Source organism: Rhea pennata, chromosome 13 (assembly GCF_028389875.1).
Source record: "Rhea pennata isolate bPtePen1 chromosome 13, bPtePen1.pri, whole genome shotgun sequence".
Lineage (NCBI taxonomy): Eukaryota > Metazoa > Chordata > Aves > Rheiformes > Rheidae > Rhea > Rhea pennata.
In genome coordinates, this window is record NC_084675.1 from 6,239,070 (window position 1) to 6,266,346 (window position 27,277).

At 40.9% G+C, this 27,277-nt stretch overlaps 1 long non-coding RNA gene across 1 annotated transcript; it reads right to left on the reverse strand.

Moving 5' to 3' along the window:
- Positions 1–2,337: 2,337 nt before the first annotated feature.
- On the reverse strand, positions 2,338–26,991 carry LOC134146190 (uncharacterized). Its single transcript, XR_009959798.1, has 3 exons — positions 26,911–26,991; positions 2,994–3,095; positions 2,338–2,408 (listed from the first exon to the last, which is right to left on the reverse strand). It is a non-coding gene; the product is annotated as an uncharacterized LOC134146190 (long non-coding RNA).
- Positions 26,992–27,277: the final 286 nt, after the last annotated feature.

Here is a 27,277-nt window from a genome sequence, read left to right on the forward strand (position 1 = left end):
AATCTGTCATAAATATCACTGAATATGTTTAATAGCTAAAAGCCAGGCTTTAATACTGTGGCCTGAAAAACTGAACACTATTCTTTAGCTTGGAAGTAGGGGAATTGGTTTGTCAGCATACTATGCCTGGGAGACGGAACACCAAGGAAAGACACAGTTCTCAGGCCTAGAGACAGCATAGGCTAGGGGAAAAAAAAAGATGGGCAAGCACAGCCATATTAAAATATAATACATATAAATATGAAAATGGCTTTGAAAATTTCATTATATACATTAAACATTGATTGTTACAGCCTGTTCTTCTCTCATCCTTGGAATCCTTTCAGTCATTATGCATCATTCAACGGAAGCAGAAAATACCTGTGATGGTGATTTGCTTTTCGATATCTCTGGTGACAGCTAGAGAGTGGAGTCTGAAGCAGACTCCCCCTACTCCCTGATCATGTGCAGGAGGGATACAGAACATTGTAATCCTGAGAAAGCATCAGAGCTCTTCTGCCTGAATTGATTGCTATGGCCTTAACTCTATAACCACAGAAGATATTCCTCAAATCAATCTTAACTACATTTTTCATGGCCCAACCTATACTCATGCATTCCCCAGTCTGTCCTAGCACATGTGGTATCTCCCAAGAATACCTGCAGTTGGCTTTGGCTTGAAGAAAGACTTCTAACATTGTTCTGATCTGAAAGCAAGATAGAAGCCCATTTTCTCTCAAAGCAGCTATGAAGATGTTGATTTGACCACTGTGTCCAGTGTCTCAAAATGCTCTAATGAGTCTAATCCATACAGACACAAAACCTTCAGAAATGTCCATGAAATGAGAATAATGAATGTAAGGAGGGCATAAAAAATAGTAAAGAAGGCTGTAGTTGTGATAGGTGTTCTACAAGATCAACTTGTTTCCTTAGATGTGAAGACTGTGTGGAGTAAAAGCATCCCGTCTTCTTCCTTCACGGGAGATGGAAACTTCTATTGAAATACATGGTATTTGCAAACAAACAAACCTGCGAATACATTTTTCCTTCACTTTAATTGCATTGGGTGATGGGTAGAGAAGTTCTTTGTTTTGCTAATTTTCATTACACTCCCAAATCATGTTGCCACACATAATTTCACCTGCCCTTGTCTATAAAAAATCCTTATCTATTGCCACGGAAATAGATCTCACATTCTACCCTTCATGTTCTATCCTTCTCTCATGGTAATCCTTGAATGTGAGGAAGATGGCCTTTTTCTTTCCTTCCCATCTTGCCTGTTAATGTTACGTTTGTACTCTTTTTGGAGTCAAACTTTTACTAAACAAAAAAACAACAAAACCCTCGTGACAATTAAAGGAATAAATATGCAAAATACATAAACCTCAAGCAGCCAAATAGGAAGAATAACAATAGAATAATAATTAAAACATTACCATTCACCTTATGGAATCATAGCATGCTCCCCTTCCCCTCTCCTTTCTAAATTAAGTCTTTCATTTAGAGTTGGAGGGAGCAATAGAAATCTCTTGGTTTCTGCTCCTAACCATTAAGGCCTCACATTTAGAAAGTATCTTCTGTCCATGCATGGCTTATGTGAGCTCCCGTGTATGTGTTTACTTAAGGATGGTTCCCACACAGCCATTATATTGCATTTTTAAATACCAAAGAGACTGGTCTTGAGAAACAGTTTTGCTAGCTTATCACCAAATAATGTGCCAAGTTTAAAAAAGTATCTTCAGTGCTAATCAGTCTTTCCTACTATGGCCGACTTCTATTGTCTACATTTGAGATAATGAATATTAAAATTGCACAATTCATCCCACAGGGTGTTTTTCAAATTATACAGTGCACAATAGAATCCCTTTTCTTGCTGTTGAAATTCCACCTTCTTTAGGGTGGAAACAGAGAAGATATGGATGTAGAACACAACACTCTGCAGCAAAGAGGGGAGGAGAAATCCACGCCAAATGTAACAGGGCAAACCTTTAATCTTACAGAAAAATGAAAAGGCCGTAGGATCTTTGCAGCCTAATTTGATATCATCAGCCACGGTGCACAAAATCAAACATGTCTGTATGCAAACCATAGCTGGCAAACCGCATGCAAACAGAGCAGGTTGCGTAAACAACAGCAGTATCAGCATGCAAGCTACTGAGGCTCATAGGTATATTTTAATGTCTGTGCACGGCAGGATTATTCAATACCCACATGAAGAGAACAAGCACTTACTTGCATGTTCAGATCCAAAAGCCAATCCTTCCCCTGAAGTATGGAATACAATCCCAGAGAGGTCAAAGGCAGAGTCAGCCTGGCTAGGTGCTGACTGTGGATCCATACTGTCTGGGAATTCCTACCGTGGTGCTTAGACTGCAAGGCTGTCTGCTCTTTGGAAGCTCGGGAATGCTATAGGGTTTCACTGTAGTTATCTGTGTAATAAAATTATATTTCTATTTGTTAAGTAAATAACTATTCTTTAAAATGGTGTAAAATCACGTAACAAGTTATTTTGACCAAAACTTTTGAAAGTGCCCTAATTCCCAGAAACCAGCAGCAAAAGTCCTAGTAGTTTCAGTGCAAGAAGAGGCCTACACTGAAGATGTCTTCAAAGGTTTTAAAAATTTTGCCCTGCAAAAACTGTAATTCCAAACTGAAAATGCTTTCCAAAACCCTAAGCCTAAGCCTCCAGTCCATTTATAACTAGACAGACAGAGTATTTAGCTCACTTCCTTGCCCTTTTCAGACAAGAAAAACTCTCGTTTTTTATGTAACAAACCAGAAACGTAGCAGCAGCTGCCAGTGGGGTAGGCCTGGAAGCTCGGTACCTTCCACATCCTGCAACTTCAGTGGTAACTTGGCACCCCTTTTCCTTCCACCCAGAGCTCCTCTGTACATTGCAAGATCAGGCTTTTTAAAAGAAATGGGAAAATACAGCATATTGTGTGAGTTTCCTCTTTTAGATATACTGTATAGGTCATAATTTATCCTTTTTAATAAAAAAGAAATAAATTTACCTTTTGAGTGTCATTTCTGACCACTGCTGCCCCTTTGCTAAAGCCACAGGGCTTCACAGTAGACAGCCTGATGGAATTCCAGTTCACAGCTTAATTTTCCTCCTGATAAAAGAGACAAAAAGTTCCTTTCAGTAAAAATAAAATTTAATACAGTCCGCAAATTTGATATATTACAACCTCCAACCTCAGCTTAATTGTTCACAAAGGGCTAACGGTACCGCTGGCAAGTAAATGACTTCTACAGAGTGTTGCAACCCTGATAGCTCAAGAGAAAGGGAGCAGCAGTCTGACAGATAATCAAAATTTTTAATGTGAACCATAGTGAGAGAGGTTATTCAGAGCACACCCAGACTGTAAGAGCCTTCCACAGCTGCCATGGTAGCTCCTTAGGATGAGAAATGCTTAAACATCATCCTCACTCAACTTCGTTAAGTGTTGCTGCCATTAGTTACCAACCAATACAGAGTCTGACACTTTACAGCAACAGACAGCAACAGTCTGGGATCTACAAAGATAGAAACATGGTACTTAAATTTCTTTGAGGCCAAACCAGCCCCCCACCCTGTGGCCCCAAAGAGCTGTTCTTAGAGTTTGACAAGGTACCGAGAAAGAGTATGAGGACAAAATGAAAGGAGTCATGCAAGAATATCCACCTCTGGCCCACAGTGTCTGACCTTTTAAAGAGTTCTGCAGAGAGCAGGATTTCAGCAAGGCAGCTGGGTCTGCCTGTACATATACAGGTTTGAGAAGGGCCATGCAGGTCAGAGGGCAGGGGCAGAAGTGAGGCAAGTGGGGTCTGTTTGTCCTGGCTGTTTTGGCTGGAGAGTGTCAAAACTGAATGCTCTGCACACTATGGGTGGACACAAGGATATCAGATCTCTGCTCCTTGGTTAAAGTATGTTATACAACTCAATTTCAGATCTCTCTTCCTACTCATGCATTGTGCACTACATGGACTATTTAATAACACAGTTCTGCTCCCCTGTTAGCTGTTATTCTGGTGAAGCCAACAGAGATCTGCATCATGCAGAATCTGTGTGATGAGATAATAAGCCTGTGAAGCTTAAGAGACCAAACTGACAATATTATTAAATAATCCCTTGTACCAGGAGTGTGCAAAGTAAGTTACTTTGTGGTTAGGAAGACAGCATTACCAGTAGACAGATGTAGCTCGTTGTCTTTACCAGATTGGACAAAAGCAGGAAAACCACAGGCCTAACCCAGCAGCTGGTTTGGTAGCTAAAAGAGTGATGGGCTATGGGGCTCATGCAGGTATGCAGATGCCCACCTTCATAGTCTAAAGCAAACTAAAACCAATAATTTTCTTGTCCCTCCAGGATATCTAGAAGCCAGCAGCAACAAAACATATTTATTTTCTCACTGTTAATCCGGGTAGGTTTTGGAGCTGTATAGTATCACAAAAATAGCATACCTAGTAAAAATACAGGTAGCAGCTTGCACATATTGTCTATAAAGGGTGAGCACTTGCTAAGTGCGGAATTATGCATAAACTCACACCTTACTAAGCATAGGTCATTATAAGAAGTACTTATAGTGCTGAACACCATTCCCTCATCTTCTCTCTTGGTTCAGTGTGGAGATCAGCTACGCCAAACCAAGCTCCTGCAAAGAACCCCTGCAGTCACCAGAGACCAGGCACATTTATACTTGCATTTGCTCTAGCAACTGTTACTCATCCTTTTAGTCTGCTTTTTGGTGGGCTAGCCTTGCTAGCCTGCTGCTCACAAGACAAAACAACGCAACTACTATCTTAGCAAAAAAAATGCATGATATAACCCACTGGTCAGCTGGCAGGGTTAATGCCTAATGTTTTCCTCCTCCTCCAAAACTGGAAAAAACCCTGACCTCTGTGTTACCCTCCACCTCACTTCCGAAGTCAGGGGACGAAGCCCATTCTCTGGGATTATCCATGTGAACACTCATCTGCAGAGGCAGAACCACAGACCCAGCACTGTAACTCTGTTACATTAACATAACCATGTTGTTTGGCTTCCTGATAGCAGGCAAAAGAGGTGGTGAAAACTATACCTGCCTTCATGTCAGTGAAGGTCAACTGAGCTACCACAGCATTTGCAAGCCGAAAGGGAAGAGCATTTTTAGATGAGAGTGGCTGTGGCTAAACATAGCCAAAAATCACCAGTCTCTTCCTAAATTAGGGATGCTGATATATTCAGCAACCAGTATTCGTATTGGTTGTCTCAGTAGCATTGGAAAGCAACTACCAAAGCCTTCAGAAGTTCATATTTCAATTTTAAAGCTGAGGCTATTTTAGCTAATGCCCCCAAGGAATTGTCTGGTCAAATGTCAGAGTTTATATTGCTGAATGAAATCTCTATGTTTATGAGATCTTGTCAGTTTGGCAACTACATTAGGCTCTAATTTGAGCTTCTCAGATCATACTACATGGTGGATATTTTGTCTTTTCCCCTCTGTTTGGAACATACCTCAGCCTCATCATATTCCTATGAACCACTGAAAATCTCTCTCTCTCTCTCTCTCTCTCTCTCCCTCTCTCTCTCATGTTTGAATATCAGTTGAATTGTTGTGGGATTTTTCTCCCACTAATTCACTTATTTAAAAAAAGAATCTTTCCATTGATGCTGTTTCTGTATGTGTCCAAATCTAATATTGAGCAAATTAGCCATTTATTCTTTTTTCTTTTTTAGTAAAATGATGCCTAGATTTTGCTGTCTCATGACGAATGCCTAGCTTCAAACTCCATTTTAACTCTTTGGCCCAAGGTTGGAGTCTCCTTCCTGTTTATCTCCCTAAGCTTCTGTGGTTTTTTTTTTTTTTTTGTTTTTTGTTTTTTTGTTTTTTCCCCCAGTCACTGCACTACTTACACTAGGATTTGGCTCTCTTGTTTTGACATACAGACAGTACAAGCATTACCTGTTGCTACTGTAGCTCTGACAACTGGCTTACATGTCAGTTGTGCCCTGCCTGCTTTCTGGGGCTATCACTGCATTGATCACTCTCTAGTGACCACTGCATCCAGAGCCCTACATAACAATTTCATTCATTTGGCTCGAAGGCATTTTCTTGACCCGCGAACTTTAGAAAAAGCTTTTTCAACTGCAATACTAGAGCACCTGCTCCTCTGCCAGACCTGAACCATTAAATCTTTTTCTCTTTTTTTCCCAGCAATGCATTTGCACTAATGTTTTCATGTTTCTGCTAGTTTGGGGCACCTGTATTTCTGAGCGTCCGGCTTGTGACATCTACAATCTAGTGTCAGTATTACACACACCACTAATCCCAATGAGGTGCACAGGGGCAGACAGAGCTTGCTGCTTCAGAAGAGCTGACATTGGTTTGTTCAAGATGGACACCAGAACTATAGAAATGTGTGAAGACACTCTTGATTAGACTTTTACGTGGCCAAAAAAGCCAGACTGCTACACTTTATGGAAGACAAGCACTGATGATAGTGATGGACATAAATGTAAACATACCTGTTGCAGAGTATTTTCCTGCCAAAACATTTAGTCTATGTGCCCTACATTGTGTATGATTAAGCTGTCAGCAAGTTGTGTTAAATGCTCCCCTTTACAAGTGGGGATATAATACACTCAATCTAATGAAAAGCTACCTCTTTAAACAGAGCAAATCCACAGTCCTGTTTCCATGAAAGATTGTGGCTGAGACCTCCCTCCCTCCCCTTCATGTCCCTGCTCCCCTAAGCACTGCTGTGTGACCTACGATGGCACACAGCTGCAGCACCGCTGTGCCAGCCTTGCTCACCCATAGCAGCTACTATTGCTCCTTTTACACTTGTAGCCTGAAATAGGACAAAGCAAAAGGAGTATTTTAGTTGCAAGTGAGAGCAAAAAGGTTCACAGTACACCTTTTCCTTCTATAGTCAAGGTGTCAAGGTTTTTCCTTTTTTTTTTTTTTTAGCTTTGTTCTTCTCATATTTCTGCTAGATCCTCTCCGTCCTTGGGAAAGCAATGGGTGCCAGGCGCTGACAAGACAGCACTGAGCCAAGCCTAGAAGTTACATTTTCATATTATATTTCACGTAATGATCATCTGTACTTTTTCCATTTATTTGTCTGAGTAAGTTCCTCTATTACCTGTTTGTTTGGGTTTTTTTAATTGCTGGCTGATACCCAAGCAAGTAAAGTATTTCAGTTCCATCCCAGCTCTAGGTTCAAATAAAAAAACATGAAAGAAACAGTGTAAGGTTGATCACACACTTGTTATTAAGTCAAAGCTGGATTCAAGTGTTCGTGTGAGGTAGAATTATCTCATTCTTTTTGTCTGTGTCTTTCTGTGATCTACCAGTCAAGTATGTGATTGGATTTCAGTTCAACAAAATCTTAAATTACACACCTATTGTGCCTGAGCTAAGCCTAGTTTCACAGCACTGGAGAAGGCTCCTCACTGCTCTTTTGGCACTGTTCGATCTGGCTTCTGCTATCATCCGCAGGTTGATGAATGAGTAATAGGATTAGAAAGTCTCATCTCTGAAATGCTGTAATTGTCACATTTGGTGAATTGACAAAAGGCCCGGGCGATGGAGAGGTGCTCCGTAATGTAAAGTCATATGTTCAACCTGCACTTACTAGCCAACACTAAGAGAACAGGAGGAATGAAAAGAACCCTTCCAGCTTTCCATTTGCTCAACATACACAGACATCCACACACTCTAAATTAACCTTTTATGCATGAGTTTGTTGGAAAGCGGAGTGCTCTACCTCTTCACGGATCTTATCTCACTGTAAGGAAGATGATATGCTTGTTGATTCTTTGGTTAGTGCAGGTGATTAAAAAGTCTGGAAGGACCAGGGAGAAGGGAGCAGATCTTCCCATCGACCCTGGGAGTCTTACATTCAAAACACCAGGGGAGAGATTTTCACGCAAGTTGGCCAAGCCATCGCTCAGCAGCCAAGGAGCTGAGCCTCTCTATCCACAGTGACTTCCCTGTCCAGCCAGCACCACGCAGGGTCAATGAAATACTGCTTCAGAATGCCACACATTTCTCTCTACAGACCACCGTACACTTTCAGTGGCTCCCATCCTAAGTGTAATTTCAAAAGGGCAGTTTTACAAAGGGATTTACAAGCTGAACTCAGGTAGTCCCTTTAGTAAGGCACACTAGGAACCTGCCTGCCAAAAGAGCTATGTGAGTATAGCAGTGAAAAGCCTAATAGCAGAAAACAAACCGAACAGATAGGTAAGAATTTTCTATTGTTTCTTTCTCCTGTTTTTCCTCTTTTAATTCCTACTGCCTACATGCAATGGCAGAATCCCTCTTTTCAAATAGAAGGATGGAAAATTAAAAAATATAGTAGGGTAGCTCTCCATTCTGAAGTACTATCGGCACTGCCTTCTCCCGAGAAATGGCTTCATGCAGTGCATACAAATTAACAGAGAACTTCATTCTTGTTCACCTTTTATTAAAAAAGAATTTCAAAAACCAACATCATTTTTGCTAAAAAAAAAAAAAAAAAAAAGAGAGAGAGAGAGAGAGAAAAGAAAAGGTGTCCCCGAATGCTCCACAGATGCAGCAGGAGAGGTCAGTATTCACAGTCCCCTGTCTCTGTCAGTGTCAGTTTCATTTTAATTACAAGTGCATGTTTTGCACATTGTAAAACTACCCCAGCTCTGACCACCACAAGAAAAGGAACATTTAGCTCAGGAAACAGTAGCTGACCCTGTCTGCTCTTTTTCTTCCTTGGCATCAGCTTAGACTATTAACACCTTGTGTGTGTTGCCTGTGTGTCCCACATATGTGTGCTCTGCATCCATTTCATGCAATACCTGTCGTAAGTGCATACCAAAAGCTTCCTTCTGGGAATTCTCTGCTTTGTTTGACTCCTCTTCTTGGTGGCTTGCTTAGCTACTGAATTCATCCGCTTGACAGAGAAGCCTTTCTATGTACGAGAAGCTTTGTCCTTGGAAAGCTGTGACATTAGACTTAAACACATAGAGGCCTTTTTCACCTCCCGGTTCACTTCTTAATTATTCATTCCCAACAGAGGAAATCAGGAGAAACCTCGGCAGCCAATGTAAACATTTTGTAGTGGAAGGCAATTTTTTTTCTCCCCAAGAGCCCAGTGTGACCATGATAGTTAAGTTTCTTACTCAGAAACTGGTCTATTTTTTGTACAAAAAAAAAAAAAAAAAAAAAAAGGAGGGGGAATAAAATCCCTGTATTTTTTGCAGGAAAGAATTGATCTAGAGCAAAATACTGCCCATTTGACAGTGACTGCTTTTCTCTGAGTAGCTTTTGCTAATCAGCTTCAGAGAAAAGGGCCAAGTCAGTCTCCAACGTCATTCATTTACAATTTTCATTGTTTTCCAACTCGGCTCAGAGCAGCAGTCCTACAAGGCTAACTCCTACAAGGCTAACTAGTACCTTGTAACACAGGATAAGAGCACTCAATGGCCATTGCTTTAGAGATCTTCCACCTAATGTGGCAGCTACTCTAAAGAATTACTTTCTTGCACAGGGTATCTCACAGTGGGAGCACTTTCCCTAGTTTCTCGTGTACAAACCGAAATGGCTGCCTTTCAGAGCACTCCGTTATTAACAGTAATAGATGCCCTGTGCAAAAAATTTGCAGAACCAGGGCTACAGCCAATATTTTTCCAGTCTCACTGTAACCTTAACTGAAACACACAATATTGGCCTGCTCCCAGGAACCATCAGTGGTAAGCGCATACAGCAACGGGCCACCCACTTGCTGTTTTCTTAGAGGAAGTTTGCCAGGAGTGATATGTAGCTTGCACCACCTTCCTGAAACATTACCACACTCCCAGAGCCTGCACAGGTCCGCCCTTACCAACATCTCTCTTTTCAACCTGTCCTGCTCCACCTCCTGCTTCTCCGCTCAGCCCAATCTTCTCCTCTGATTGCTTCCTTTTTCTTCATCACCTTTTCCTGGCTTCGTGCCTTTTTTCATGTTATTCCTAATGCCTGGGACAACCTCTGATTAATGTTCAGCAAACAGCCTCCTCCGCAGATCAGACCGCACCCAAGCGTGCTCTGTTTTCTCTTGTTCGGCATTATTCTGACTCGTGCCTTCCACCTTTTCAAAGCAAAGACTCTTGCTTTCTCGACAGGGAGCAGCATCAGTTGCTTCTTCCAGTTTACGTAACAGTTAGTGGCTGGGCTGTGCAAGTCCCACCAAAGGTTCTTACAGGAGGACCCAATAGGACAGTTTATGAAATTGGCTACTATTATCCATAAACAAAGCCAAAATACAGCATCATTCTAGACCATTTAACTATCCCCCAGAAATTTGCCAAGCACAGGAACTTGGGTACCACTGCTCTCTGCACACTTTGGGAAGGGGCACAAATGGCTCCACCATCTGCTCCCACCTGTTCTGGGCTAAGGTTTGGATGCAGAAACAGAACTCAAAATGCAGCAGTAAACATGGGCCGACTGTAGACCTTGCTGGAGGGTTGTTTCACTTGTGCTATCAAGGACTATTCTACTGGCCAGAAACACCGGAGACCAGCAGCATCACATCTGCAGTAGGTACAGCCCTCACAGCACTGGCTCCGTAACCCCACTCCTAGCTGGTCAGGCAGAAAGGGATTCAAGAGCACCCTGTGCTCGGAGGCCCTTGCAGGTGCCTACAGACGCACACAGCTCTCCTTTTGTCCCACATGTGTCCCTAAAGCAGAATGTGTCAGAGCCTCTTAAAGCAAAAATCAGTTCTCTACAGACATCATCAAACAGCAAGGCAGGACCTCAAACCAAAAGATGCCCCAAATCTCTGTGCTGTGTGGCAGCTCAGCCAGGGGCAAATAGAAATGATGGTTTGTCCAGAAGTTAAGAAGAACAAGCTGCCTTCAGGAGATACTCTAAAATCTGGAGAGAACACTGAAATGCCACAATGACAGGTATTTCAGAGTCATTAATACAACAGATTATTTTAAGATTATTTAAGTCTTCAAATCTCACTAATGACGTATCCATGGATATCAGAAGCCAAGAAGCCCATCTTGTGTTTTAAGAGTATTTGTATGACCTTTGATGACTACATATCACCTACATCACCTGGTCACTATTTTTTGGAGAAATAGTGGCATTATACCTTTTTTCCCTTCACCAGTTCTCTTAGGAGTCATTAGGAAGTGCAAATATCCTAACAGCTACTTTGCTAAGCAATGAATAATGCACTTGAAAAGCAGTCAGTTTTATGGTCTGTTGCTATATGTCTTTTTCCCTGCTCAGATTTTTATTTTATTTTTTTTCCCAGCTATTTAGGTAGGTTACCAGGATAGCCTGGTTTGGTCCAGTGTGCCATGCATGTGGTATAATCTTCTGAAAAATTTGTCTCCAGTAATCATGGTCATTGGTGAGGCAGCATATAAAATAAACTGAGAAATAAGGGTAATTTCTTTTAAACTCCAATGTCTAACAAATACTGTATCATTTTTTAGCTCTTTTAGAATGCTTTATACATACTTGACCTTTTTGGCAAAAATGAACTTCCCCCTTTGAGAAAAGGTAAGCTAAAATGGAAAGCAGTTGGGTGACTTCTATGTTTATACATATTAAATTCAGTCTTCTCAAGAACAGCAATGCTCCCAGCATTACACTGTTTGTGTATTAAAATCTAATTCTGAAAGTTTGACAAAGCGCACATTTAACACAGGTCAGCAGTATATTGACAGGATGTTAATTTTAAATTGTGTCAGCATTTCCTGTCTTGAGTGTTAATGTCAATTAGCACCTTGCTGCATAACCTCCAAGTCCTACCTTATTACAGGAAAGTAGCAAAGCAGGCAGCAAAAGCCGTCCTATTCAAAACACCACTCACTATCAGCCAAACAAAGAGCTGTCATAACAAAACCGGAGAGGTGAAAGTGCCTAAGCTGCTATGGATTTGAGGTTAGAAGCCTTAGTCTTTTTCCTTATTCCTGATATTAAAAGTGTAAGTGTGTCAGCTTGGAGGGAAAGGCTAATTACTTTGAGGCTCTTTGAAAAGTGTGTTACCATTCAAAATCTCTAAGCCTGACATAAAGCCCTTGGCTTTAGATTGCACAGTGTATCGCTCACTGTAGGTCATCCGCCGGTATCCTTAACACACTCTGAAATGTGCAGTCTTACTCTGGGAAACGTGAGCATTCCTGCACATCTGCTTTTCTTTCAGTATTTCACACAGGCTATGGAAAGCAAGCGTTGCAGTTTCCAGCATCTCACACTGTGGTCTCATTCCCAAGGGTCCAGCGAAAAGGCCTGGTGAATTTGTACACATTTTACTAAAGCACTGTGTAAGGCTTCCTTAATGAACTTCATAAAATTCCCACTCTACTTTGTGATTTGACAGCAGCTCACAATATATCTGTGTATATGAAGGCCTAGATGCACATATAGCTAGGCCTGGTACCTTTTCTTGTGCTTACCTACTCTAACAAAATTCAGCAGTGTAGATACCCAGGGTAAAAACCTGACTTTCCCTGAAGTCAAGCAAAAGCCCTGACACAATTTCACTGCCTTCTCAGAATACAGATGTGTTCCCTGAAAGACAGCACAAATCTCAAGACATTTAGTCTAAATTTTGAAGAGTGCTGGTGGTATCATTGTCTTTTATGAAAATTAAATTTTCATAGAAAACAGAAAATGTAACAGTATTTCCAATCAGCTCTAATCCTAGGTTGTTGCCTGTTCAGAAAAAAATGAAGACAAGCATTTTCACCAACAACTCAATGTAAAGCATAGTGTTGAATGTTTGGAAGCTCATGTTAAAAGACAGTGGGTGCTCACATTTTGAACATAGGTTGCTTACTTTTAAATCAGACCCGGACACTTTTCTAAGTATTAGTTATAACTAGCTGGTGGAAACTTTCTCCCTGTGCTCCTCTGTGGTTTTTGTTCCATATACCAGGAAGCAAAAAATTCCAGCGTGGGCCTTGTGGGCATGTGATCCATTTTCATGGATCTGAATGCAGAACTGGGACTTTAAACTTCGGTGCAGCTGGAGAAGAAATATTTTTCATACAACTTGGGAAAGTCTATAACCATCCATTTGAGCGTTACGGGAAAACAAGAATAATAGGGAAGCATCACACAAAATTATATAAGGTTAGAACCAATAACTTCCATAAAAATCAAAGGTTCAATAGGCACAGCATTAACAATCCACAGTGAGCTATGCTGGCACACACTAATGCATCACTTTTGTTACTATATTTGTTTCTTTTGAGTCTGGATTCAAGGTGCGGCCAGGCATTATGCGGATTTGGTGTAGAGATGACAAAGGCATTATGCCCAGACATTGCGCTGGGTGCTTACGCTCTGCCAGATTCTAAACAAATTGGCCAAACAAATTAATGCCACACACCCTAAATTGGCTGAACAAATTAATGCAACACGCCCTTTGCACAAGGGTGCCTTTGAAGGCCAAGGACTGCGCATGTTACAGCGAGATGCATTCTACTAAATAGGGTGTTTCAAACAAATGTGTTTTGAGAGAAGAAAAACAGCACATTATAGTTTCAAGTTAGAGCACGGCTTTCACCCGAGAGCTTTTCAGACACCAACACCACGTGTTGACATTTAATTACTAAACTCTTAAAACAAATAATTTGTATGAGCAAATGCTCCTCAATCATTTCATAATAACACAACTAGTGTTTCTTGGCAGTTAGAACAAAACCAGAAGCATGTTGAAATCACATACACAATGCCTTGTTCTGACATGGAGAGAGGTGCCAGATAGAGCAGTGTGAACCCTCCAGGCTGTGGGAGCTGACGGGAGTCAGGAGCTGAACGCTGCAGTTTTGTTCCCAGGGGCTGGCAGCAAATCAGTCCCAGCAGGTTCACTCCAAGGTTGCAGTTTACCGAATTTCATTCTCCAAACAAGCCTCCCTTCTTCTGCTAAAGGTCTTCTCTTCCAACCAGCCCCAAGCCTCCCAGCAGAGGATTAAGGGAGGGTGCATTCTTGAGGCTTGTTAGGTGAGAGAGGGAGCTGGCAAAGTAGGAGGCTGACAGAGGAGCTGCAGGTATGTACACTTTGCTGCTGTGTGTATACCAGAATCTAACCTTCAGTGAGATCCACAGCAACACTTCGCATAGCTTTGTTATCAAGCAGCTAAGCTCAAAACTATCTCTAGTAGAGACATAAACCCACAGCTTCGTCATCTCCCTGCCTTTGTTACAAGGCCTATCTCCTCAGTGCGGCAGAAAACACTGCTTTCTGAAACCATGCTGGTCTTCTTTAAGTCCTCCTTTTTCTCATGTTACTTAATGTTATTTTTCATCACGCTCTTCAGGATAACGTCTTAGACTTGTCAAGAGGTTTTACATAAGAAAGAAGAAAAATTACTCTCCTAGAGTGGGCTCCAAATTCTGAGGCTATCTGTTTATCTATGTAATCCCTCTGTATCTGGGATTTCTTGTAAGACCAATATTAGAAAGATATTAAAGGAAACAAATCACTTTCTAATGAGACTTAAAATAGGTGCAGTCTCCTGACTTTGCCAGTAGGAAACACAGCTTCAGTTTAAATAACAGCTGCTGTGTTTCTCCAGGCCCAATTCTCATGAGTATCTTTCTATACTGAATCTGCAGCTAGAAGATGTCTTTTTCCAAACACCATGCAAGTGGATTTTTTTCTTAATAAAGCTGGAGTTCCCCAGTTTAACATGAAATGATTTTTGTGTTGAGTCATGTCACTAGAATCCGCTGGGCCAGCCCAGTTCCATTTCCCCTTACCTGCATTTGCAACCACCTATTCACATTGTCCTTTCTATCTTCCTCCCTTTGCTCACTCTTCTACTCTGATCTTTTTGTACCTTTCCCTTCACTCAGTGATCCCACCATTCCCCAGGCCTCTTCTTCCATGTGCCCATATCCCCCAATACATTACCCTTCCAGCACTGCTAGCAGTCCCTTTCTCCTGTTTCTACAAGTCTGTCCTACCTCTCTTAAGTTACTGATTTATAGTAAAACAAATGAGAGGAAACCCATGAAAGCAATGGCCAGAAGCATACAGATTTCAATGGCGCAGGACCAGGCCAGAGCTTGACATGCAAGGTTTCCTTATGAAGGTTAAACTGAGGAGTGCTTGATTGTGAAAACTTCAGCTGAAATGCCTTTTTGGATATTGTTTTATTAACAGTCCACGTTTGCATCAGCGGTCTCAAGCTCACCATGCCTTCAGTTAGTGGGCCTCCAAAATTCTGAGACTGTCCCAGCACACTGCCCTCCTCTCTAATTAGGAGCCACCTATTGTGTTCCATTTTTCTCTCTGAAAATTGCCATTGCAACCTTGCTATCAGCTCAGTATCATACCATTAGTCAGGAGGGCAAATGTGTGGTGTCCTTGACATGTCAGCTAGAAATGTCTGGCCCCTCTTTCTCCCTAGGGAGCAAGCCTATAAGCTCTGTAATGCATTTAACCTCTATCACCTCAGGGAGTAAGTGTCTCCACAAGCAGTCTGCTACCAACCCATCCCTGAGCTAACTCATTTACTTTATTTTTTCTTACAATGTTCAATAAATTACACTCCACCCTTTAAAAATTATTATGGTTAATATATGACTTGCTAAAGAGTTGCTTATAATTCACATAACTCTATGTTATAGCTTTAATCTCCTAACACAGAACATTAATAAATGTGGCAAGACTCCCTGAATTAATAGCCTGGCTTGTATTCACATATTTAGGCATATTTGTATTTGTGTATTCTTCTTACGATATTACAACATATAGGCCAGATTCTGATCTCCATGTCAAAGAAGAAAAAAAGAAAGAATTAACATTATAGGTCATCAGAAGAAATATAATGCTTTGTTAAAATTATTAATTTCTATTGCAAAACAGACAACAGCTGGCTTTCACAATGCATCTACGAGCAAGAATTTGATCTGAGTTTCTGTTTAGTTTTCATTTTTACAGCCTGATTTTTAAAGACAAGTGTATTCCTTCTGCAATCCTCAAAGGTTTATTAAATTTGAAAAAGGCCATATCCCCTGGTTCTTGATAGTTGGTTCAGTAATGAATCCAGCTGCTCAAAAGAGCATGTTTAAAATAAGACCAATTGTTCAAGCAAAAGCAGAGGATGTGCAAGAGCCAGTTCTGGGCAAATATTGGGAAATTCCTTGTAACATTCATTCCTATTTTTATACTTATCAACTTTTCACCTCTTTTTTTCTGTTTGTTTTACCCAAATATTCAAAGAGCAAACCAAGAATGTTCACCCTAACATGAAAAATGTTGAGGACCCATAGAAAACACATTCCAAGTTTGCAAACCCAAGAACTCACACCAGAGAACACTATTATTCTTGACAGGAAATTTTTACACATAAACCAAAAAATATGAAGTGCCATGAGATTTTCCTTAATTGAGTTCTGCCTGAGAGAAATGACAGTTGTTGCCATTGGGAAACCGCAAGTTTGAAAATGTATGTTTTTCAAAGCAATACAATGCAGAAGATTAAAAAGCCAGCCCCTTCAAATTCGCTCAGTTATTCACAGCATCAAATAATTTTCATAAATACAACAAGGAATGTAAAAGCCTTTGATGCTGGAACAACGGAAGCCACAGTTCTTCTACAGTTCAGCCCCCATCTCCCGTATTAAATCCAATGCCAGAGTTCATGCAACTTCATGTTGGTAGTAGTGTCCATTTCCAGGAAACTACTAGCAGCACCAAACCTACGTTTCAAGTATTCTGCGCAGAGTACGCCAGCTTCTTACTGTACATCACACATTTCTCAGAAGCACAACCAGCTGCTGAGCTAACTTTACTCATAGCAAGAAATAGACAAATAGTTTCCAGATCTACTACTTATGCAAAGGTCTTAAAAAAAAAAAAAAAAAAAAAAGTAGTATTTCATGCTTCTCACTTCATTTTCCTTGTTTGATTGGTAAAACTGTGTTAAAGTTCCAGCCATGTAGGCAGGTGGGCTTACGTGGGAATCTCAGTTAACACTTAAACAGAGGAGGGTACTGTTAGGGCCCCAAGTAGTAGAGAAAAGCCTGAAACATGAAAGCTCCAGAGCCACATGACACACAGAGAAAGAACCTCAGCTGTAATCTTTTGGGAGTTTCACAACCAACTTCCTGATTTTCATTGTGTGCACAGTTGGGAACAGTACCCAGTTACGATATTTGCATGGTGGCACTGGCGATACATTGTGAATATAACGAATATATATTTTTAACTGAACTTTGTGCTATTTATTAATTAAATCAACTCCTCTCAATTTACCCAATATTGTATGTTAAGTCTCAACTGATTTGGAAACTTCAGGAAACAAATAAACTACCTTTGAAAGGGAAAAGAGGTGAGGTGCTCTGAAGATATTGACAATCTGAGGAAAAGGATCTGCATCAGATCCTACTTTAAAGCATTTGGCCTCAGGAGGGAGGGTTCAGCAGTTGAAACTCATCCTATTCCATCAGTAGCTTAGTCCAGAGCACAGGATTCTTTTAAAGCCACAGTTAGCATATATTGGCTATAACCTGTTACCAGGAAACATCCACATATATCTGGAAGTAACCTTGTTCACACTTGCAACCAACTGTAGGCTTTTCTTGACAACGTATGTCCTCTAACCACACATTTGCTCTCTTAACAAAGACTACAATCCCACTGAAGTTAATGGATCAGTTCTAAATACAAACTACAAAGGTTTTAAGTGAAAGTCTGCTTCAGCCCAGAGGAGGCTTTGCCAGTGTACAGGGAAGGCTGGCTGTCTTCCACAAGAAGAACTGAATGAACTGGAGAGCCGGAAATACTGGTAAAAAATGGGGCCACAAAAAAGTGAAATGCAGTCCTAGCACACATCAGGCAAGGCAAGGAAAGACAGAAGAAATGTCCTGTTCCACACAGTATCTGCAATGCCGGGTATGGAGCTGATCACCTAACAGTGGCAGAATTAAGGCAAATTCAAACAGAAATGTGCACAGAGAAAGGAGAGTAGGAAGTTCAGGAACATGAAGAACATATTGTAGGATGGGAGACTAAAAGAACAGTTTTTTAACGAGGAAAAGGGAGCTCTTGTCTCAATATGTAAATAGGTACATTTAATAAAAACGTACCGAATGCTGGGTGCAAACACCCGAAGTACAGATCAATTATCCTTCCTTTTCATGAAAAAAGGAGAATAAAACATCTGGGGCTGAGAAGGCTGAAAATGACAATTTCCTGTAGCAGCCAAGAAGAACTGGGCCAGCAATATAACCCCACGAATGGTATGATGTAGCTGCCAATGGTAGAGGCATTTAGGCTTAGTGGGACTAAGCAGGCTACTTCCAAATCTATGTTTCTTCAGGGACTGCAAGAGTCCCACAGCCAGCCAAGAAAGGCTGGTGCATAAGAGGAATGGGTATGGAGCCTGTAGGTCTGGCTTAGAAAGGGCGTCAGGGAAAGGCAGAGAACCTTTGAATTTCAGCCTTTTTCTTTCTCTCAAACTAGCGAGTTCATTTCTAAAACCTCAAAAACCTCAGCATCAAGTCTTTCAGGAATGGCATCCTTTCAGAGAGTCTGTCAGAGATGTGGCTCTGAATTCTCCAGTTTGAATGTCTCTACTGAGGAAAGACAAGTATTCCTCTATCTACTTTCATTTTCTAAAACAAAGGCCCTCTCAAATGCTAAAATGGCCAGTAAATGAACCCTACGTTCCCATCTTCTTTTTCAGCTGCTATGATGCAGAAGGTGAAATGCTATTAAACTAGTTTACAACACTGGGCAAAAATTATTTTCTGCTTAATGAAATATCTAATAATTGGTCATAAGGCAAATGATATCAATGAGCAGACATTCGGCTCTGAATGAACGGATCACAACCCAGAGGGTTTTATCTGCATCAGCCTTTGCTCTTTAAGAGGTTTTCATTTCAGAAGAGAATCAGTACTAAAATTATAAACTAAGTATGACAGAACACATTGACAATAAATTTGGAAGTCAAACAACTACTGGAACGAGGAATCTTTGTGCACACTGTAAGTGGCGCTTGAAAGTCTCGCAGCATCATGATTCAGTTGTACCAGTATGCCTGGGACATGCCTTGGACTTTGCGGACAAAAGGAGAGGTGAGTCTCAGAAGACAGAATCCGTTAGGGCTGCGGGTAAGGAATGGCAACTCTGAAGACTAAAAGCAATATAGAAGGTAAGAATAGGGGGAAACAGAGGTGCCTGTATGGGATTGCTCAGCTATCAGTTGCCAACATCCAGCAGAAACAAAGATCCAACAGAATTTTGTTTTGAAAACAATACACCCAAAAACCACTAAGAAACCACCATTTGCACCGATTGAAGCTATTTCAGCTGCAAGCAAGTATAATCTCCAAAGTGTAAAATGTGTCTGCCATGTCTGTCTACAGTGCACCGTGCACTGGTGGAGCCCTGCTGTTAATTGCCTCTGGAACACTGAATATAGCCAAAGATCGAACCATCCAGCACATTTAAAAACAAGACTTGGGTGCTTTAAAAGTCTTGTGGGAAAATAAAGCATTTCTTGGGTAGTGCTTGTGATTAAGAGCTCACCTCTTTCAAACCCCCAACGCTCAGTTAATGTTAACTTCTTTCTCCTACCAGCTGCATATATAATTTAGTCTTAAATAATATGAGATATCAAGCAGATAATGATAAAGAAATCTAAACCTCAAACATTTTAAGTTCATGTAGCTCTTTGAGAGCTTCAGCTTTACTTTGCTAGCGAACACCATCAAAACGTAGAGAGGAACACAGTATTTTTGTGTGTCATGTCAACTAAACTCTTCCCTGACAGCTCTTTTCAGCATGCACACTACATGGCACAACTGTAATTACTATGTGATCTGCCACAGGTGCAGTCAAGGGTGTTTATAAGGAAACCAAGATGGTAAGCCGCATTTCATTTGCAGTCAGACATGCCTGTTAGCAGATGAAGCCAAGGTTTTAGGTACAGATTAGAACAGTAGCTCTGTCCTCCGGGGAAGTCACCTCCACCTCAAAACTTAATGAGTTATTTTTCAAATTTGTTGTGCATTAGTTATTTTTAAGTGCTTTGCCAAGTATTTAGGAAAATAGTTTCTCATTGAACAATGAATTATGAGGTCCAACTGGAAAAGATATAATGCATACCCAAGGCTTTATCAAATTTACTTAGCAATTGGATGAACACCACTGAGAAGGGAAATAAGGACATCTCTTGCAAGGCAGAGGGAGGATATTCCACATTACAAAGGCATTGGAGCCCAAGGGGGACAGTTTTCTTGGCCGTACTAAATCATTCTGCTTGACTGTGATAAAGACCGCCCTTAAGTGACAAATTTTACTGATAATCATTAGTTATTTTCCTTCTGAGCCCTGCACTAGTTTACATTTCTATGATCAATATGGCCCTGCTCCAGTGATGGGAAAATGATGAGGCAACACACAAGACTGGCCACGATACTAACCACAGGGTCAAAAATGGATGCCTGCCCACTTCTTATCTCCTGGCACACCTTGAAGATAGTCTCTTCTTTCCCCTCAGGTTTTTCCACTTCCCTCTGTGACTGGGCCATCCCTGTCTACCATTTCTCAGTGAAAGTCTTCCAGAGCTCTTTGGAAAGCTGGCTGTGCTTTTCCTGCAACACAGTACACATCAGTGGAAATGCCAAGAAAATACAGAATTCCTTTGGCAACAGAGGTGGTATATGCAGGCTTGATGAACTGAACTCACAATATGCTGTTCGAGTTTAGGTAAAGCTTTACGTCTTGCTCAGCCTTCCTGTGGACTACCACGTAATCAGTACTTAAACTGGGCTGGTCCTGTAATTCTAATGCAAAATTCCCTTTAAGGACAGCAGGACCTTTCCCTGCAAAAGGACTGTGGTTTTGTCTACAGATAGACATTATTAACTAATTCCTATCAGTTTTCAAAAAATCCACCACAAAGCACTAGCTGGAAGCATTAACCTTTTATAACTCTTGTGAGGGCCTTTTCATATTGCATGCCATAACAAGCTTTTTTACACAAATACAAGGTAGCCATACAGAACATCCTGCTACATTTCTTGACAATGTTTTGTTTGGATTTTCTTTTATCTTTTGTTCACCTATACAGCAAAGAAAATATCAGGTTAAAACAGACCTGATTTGGAGCAGACTGAGTTTCACATTAAAAAAAAACTTTAAAAGAACAAAGGAAACAGATGCACCCCTAGCAGACTGAAATGAAAGGCCAGCTATCCCTGTTATGCTGAAGACATCCACTTTTATTACATTACATATGATACAAGTCCTAGCTGTCAAAATCCTCAGGAGCACCTAAACAGATAATAAACAATCAGTGAAAGACTTATGGCTACATGTTTTTCATAGTATTGGAAATCACCTGGGAACCATATTTTAATGGAAAATACAGCTTGATGGAGACAAGCTTCATAGATTTATGAAGAAACTGCAGCACAAATCAAGTGGAGGGTTTAGCTTTCCAAAGTGATGTGGAAGTGCTAGAAAATAGCACCAAAAAAAAAAAAAAAAAAAAAGAAAAAAGAAAAAAAAAGAAGAAGAAGGACGAAGAAGGACATGCAAAGAGGTAAGAAAGAAGTGCCCTTCTAATGATTTATGCTGGAGAGAACGAATATGCCTACTTGTGATCCCGTTACCCTTACTGCTCTTTGTGATTGTTATTCTTCCCCTAAGAGAAGCGGTCATGTTACATACTGACAGAAAGTTACACCTCTTCAATGTGATTTGTCCACTTAAAACAACATTTATCATGTTGCCAGTTTATAAATCATTTAGGCCAACTAGATTAAGGCTATAGGTAGCCAGCACCCCTAACTGATCCTCATCCCAGATAATTCACAGACCTGCATTTGTTTACACTAAACCTTGTCAGCCAAAATAGTAGAGCCTGGTGCCAGCTAAACTCCAATTCCTTCATCTGAGTGAGCATAAAGAACGAGGTACAGTTTAACACATTGACAAATAGACTCTTGCTTTAAATGCAAATCTACAGTAACCCACACCACACCAATGTCCTGAATGGCTTCAGTAAAATGGACAGATCTTGTATTATACACTGGCCAGGAGCACAGCCTCTCCACATAAAAAGGAGATGAGCTGAAGAGGTGCAAGGTTGGTCCACATATTTTACCCAATTTGTATACGAGGATGTAGAAAATGTCCATCTTTTAACCTATAAAATACGCTGCTCCCTTGCTGAACACACAGAGCCACAAACCATGCTGCGCTCTTTGTTCTACACTCAGTGCTGATTCCAGTAAACTCAAATTGTCAAACTTGGAATTGGCCTTTTGTCCAATTAAAGCTCTTAAAACATTAACAGGAGGCTGAAATACCAGTTTGGATACATGATACAGCCCACATCACTGTATACGGTTACTGATACGCAGTGGGTGCCAGGCACCAACTCACAAAGTGAACTACACAGACATGCATGTTATGAGAGGAAACAGCTGGTATACAGAAAGCAGCCCTCAACTACAAGATGGGATTTTAAGTTTGAATAAAGCCTCCAACCCCACATTTCTTATATTGCTGGGAAATAAAACACAGCTAAGCATTAAAAGAGGATAAGCTTTCTATCCAGAGGATTTCAAACTAACTGAGAAGCAGTTAATAACCTGAAGCCTAATGATCTTTATGTATGAGACCTAGCACAAGGAAAGAGGAACTAGATGCAAAATCTTGGTCATTTAATGTCTTTTGCCTTAGATGTGATTTTTAAGATCTACACAGAAATCTGTATTAGCCTGTGTAAAACACCAGCCAGCCAGAGCTCTTCTGCAGAACTTCGTAATCTGAAGCTCTTGAATGCTCTTTATGGGAAATTCTTACCAAGTGAATTATTCTTAATCCAAACTAGAGATGACAAATTACAGGATCAAAATCACCCTATTTACCTTAGAAGATAAAGGATGTAGACTTAGCATACCCAGTTTAGATACTCTTTTCCACCCAGCACCAAGGTCCCCACTCCTGTTTTTAATTATGGGCACATGGTCCAAGGTATCAGGTTAAAGACTTGGAGAGGGTCTCTTAGTGATGCTCATGCACATGATTTTGACACCTAATCATCATGTAAGCTATATTCTGTCACAGCCATCTTCATGACAGGGCCCTGTGCTATTTTTAACCATTGCCATTGCTTTCTCTTCCTCATCTAGCTGATTTTCGCTCCTCTGTTGTTTTGGTGTCTCTCCCCACTTCAGCCTTCTGCAGCATCTTCTAATTCCTAGTCAAATAATTCCCTTCTATGCTCTTCTTGATCCCATCTTCTAAAATGCCCAGCACTTAACACCCAGAAGGAGATGTTCAAAGTCTTGTGATTGCTTCCTGAGGAGCTCACTATATACAGATACTTGCCTGCCTCTGAGAGCCTGTCTTGGAGAGAGATTAAAATTGAATACTCCATGAGGTTAATAAGAGAATGGAAGTAAACAGCTGATTTTTCAAAAACAGTTGCTGGTTTGGGGCTAAGAGTAAACAGCTCAAGATGCCCTGGGCCTGTTTTTTTCAGAACTGCTCAGTATAATAGCTCGGCACAGTCCTTTACCGAAAGAATACTGAATATTGACATGCATCTCTGGATACTTACTGTTTGGGGTTAACAGAGAAGTAATAAATGAGGCACGATAACTCATTTACCAGCACAGCAAGAAAAAGGAACCCAAACAGCTTAATAAAAATGCTAGCTTGTTAGAACAAGTAACTCTTGTCTGAGAAGTACTGGTATGAGCCCTGTAATATGAATTGTTCAGTTAAAGCTGCCTTGAGCACCACTGTGGGAGAAGGGGACAGTCACTGAAAAAAGCCATGTGTAAAGTGTTTATCATTGCAGCACCTTTAGCCAAAAGCTGTGTGTCTGCTCTTAAAATAAACACAAGAAGGGTTTTAGGATGACCTCCTGGTTGCCATACACTGCTGGTTACGGAGGTCTAAAGAGAAGAGCTTCCGGCAGCATGAGTTTGAGCAGGCAGGCCTGATCCAGCATGAAGGAAACCCAACTCCATGAGTCAAGTGGATGTCTGCTATCAAAAGGAGGTACTTGAGACTAGGGGGAGATGGAAGTACAACTCCTCTGTAACTGTGACGCTGAGCACTCACAATCCAGGCTATACCGACAGGAGCTACCCGGCACCAACTCCTCCAAAGAAACACTTTGGTCACCCCAAAAGCAGAAACTTACACATCCAGAGGCTCTGTCTGTAATTATTATTTGGTTGTGCAGAATATGAATCCACTGTGTAGGCCATGCAAATACAGTGAGGCAGGAAGAACCAGCCCCCGGGCAGCATGTTTGACAAAACTGCCTCAGATAGTGGGGGAAGTCCTCCTTTGGGAAGACTCTCTGGACAGATGTACCATTAAAAAATGCTGAAAGGGGCTGTAAAAATGTAGGTGTTTAAGCAACAAATTAACTGTTTTGCAGATTCTGGGCAATTCTACAGAAAACAGCTTGCAATTTTTCACAGCACAGGAAACTCTGTTCTAACAAGTTTTATAGTAAAATATAGTCTTTTAAGTTTATAAATCTTCAAATGTAACACTGCATCAAAGATCCTCTTCAGCACTGAAGGTCTAACAGCACTTCTGACCAGAGCTAGAGCACCTAGTAACTTCTGGGATGAGAACTCCAGTCTCTCTACTAAACTGCTCTGTTGCTCTCATTTGGTATAAAAAATGTCCTTTCTTGCTTTCTGTAACCAGAATACTGTATGGAGACAGTGTCTATGATCCAGTGTGCCACAACCCAAGGCAGAAGGACTTCCCTTTGATGGTAAAGTGGTATAATCCATACAAATCTGGAACTTTGGATACAGCTTCTCAGCACAAAATATGCGTTAGAAATGTTAAAAATATAGATGAGAAAGGGAGAAAGAATAGAAAGGGATAACTATCAGAACAAGAGCATAATGGAATAACTTTTTTCAGACTAAACGAGTGGATTTCTGTTTAACAAATGAATCATATGAGTTGATTAAACAGATTCATTACCCTGGAAGTTAAGCTAACATTAGTGTAAACTCAGAATAACTCCACTGGCTGCATTTATGCTCCTCTGTACTCACATCAGCTAAGAACAGAACTTTAACCCAGGAGTTTCATTTCAAAGAAATGCCACTATGAAGCAACTGTCCAGTGCTCTGTCTGCAGGTCTAAGTTTCTCTAGCCCCTTGCTTCTCCATTATATTCTTACTGTGCTTTTTCTTTCATATGGGATATATTTCTGAACACTGAATGCAGAGGAATTACAATACCTGCCTGTTCCAACACTCAGTCCAGGATTTCACTCTGTACTGAACGAAGCCTTCCCCCCCACCCCCAATTAGGGCAACTGATGTTAAAAAAATAAATGACCAGCAGAAAAGAAAAATGCAAGGACAAGGGGGTGGCACTGCTCTCCTGCAGTGACTGCTGAGACTCCAAAGCGAAGGGTGTGCTATCCCTCCTGTCCCAGGGTCAGCAAGCCTGCCTGGGCCCTCAGTCTGCAGCTGGAAGCAGAGAGAGGTCACTTCGACAGTTAATCTAGAAAACAGGGACTGCTCCTTTCTACTGAGAAGCTTCAGAAGCAAGTTTGGGGCCAAGCCTTTGGGCGGTGGAGTGCTTTGCAGTGAGGCATAAAGCACTAGCAAGGCACAGGTAAATTAAAGTGAAAGATGGGAGAACAAATCCCAGGCTAGCAACACTGGCACACTTAGCTAAGTTTGCAGATTTGGGACTTTTGGGGTACTATTTAAAAAACAAATTGTTTATGCTTTGCAGATTGTTCTTACCTTCTGATGAGGTTAGCATGCTTTATTCAGTGCTACCAATATTGAGCCTCACCCAGGCATGTTCTTCCTTCCTTGGGTACACACTCAATCTCACTCAAGACTTTGACTCCAGAAAGGTAAAGAACAGTGGACATTGCATTCCTTGACATCACAAGGATGTTTTTTAACAAAGCATTTAAATATGTGACAGAAAGCATTTAAATATGTGACTCATGCAGAGCCATGAGTGATTTGGAAGCAGTATGCATCCGCACAGTGGTCCAGGAGAACAGCCATTAAAATCAAGCAACTTCTATTCAGGCCCACTCTGAACACAATTTATACACCAGATGTACCAACAAGGGACAGTGCTCAGAAAGACAGAACGTGATGTGCAGCAGACCACACTTTGCGTAAGGGAGCAAAACTTTTAGCTGAGGATATCTGCATTACTAATGGAATTTAGTAATTCGAACTTTGATTTATCATGTAATAGGAAAAACTTCTTGTGAAACCTTTTCCATGGGCAATGATTTCCCAAGAGAAACAAGTAGAGCCCTATTAATGGAGAGCTTTTAAAACAAGACTTGATAAAGCCCATGGGAACATATGTATACACCATAGGGAATAATCCTGCTTGGGAATAGCACTGATTAGGTGACCTCCCAGGTCTTTACCATTTCCAATTGCACTGCTTTTAAGAACTTGGCACTGAATTGCTGTACAAAGCGACACCAGTTTTTCCATTCATAACTTGGCCAGGAAAACTTTTTGTAACAGAATGAAAATTAAATAGACCTCACAGAACAAGGTTTTGCTCTGTTTCATTGTATTTTAGCAGGAAGTCACTGCTGCTTGGTTTAACAATAGAAAAACCTTCTCAGGTGATGGGAGGAATGAAAAATGCGAGCAGTTAAGAACTCCTGATCATTGAGGAGATTTGAGAAACAGAGCTCGATTAACTGCTAGCTAAGAGACGGGGGAGAATATTGTTGCTTTTTGCCACTGTGTTTCAGCATAGCAAAGATATGCACAAGATGCCAATCTCACATCTGGATCTGAATTTCAACAGGACACAGCTAGGTAGGGTTTGACATTTAATTTGTCAAGATTTCTTTTTATAATTGGTTAATACTAATATCTGTTGTAATCTTCAGACTGCCTTTACTGAACTTAAATTTCACAGAATATCACATCACAAAGCTCAATGCATCACTGGGACAATTACCACAGAATCCAGCCACATGTGTTCATCTTCAAGGAATCAGGACATTCTGCCTCCTGTAAGATTTCTACAGCCGTTCATCAACCTTTGGTGTAGTATTTCAGACTTCTGAAAGCACAAACACAGGACAGAGAACAGCAAGTTAAGATTCAGGGGGAAAGTTTTAAGAAGTGATTCTTGCTTGGCTATTCTGCAAGAGACAGGCCGTACAAAACTCAGGCTTGAAACTTGTCTTTTTTAAGTAGAAAACAATTGTTTAAACAACCTGAATTAAATGGGAATTAAATGCTCTCCTGATAGTTAAAACAGTCCTTCTAGCCTCTGCAGTTACATGACCTTCCTAAACGTCAAAATGTTCTACATGTTTTAA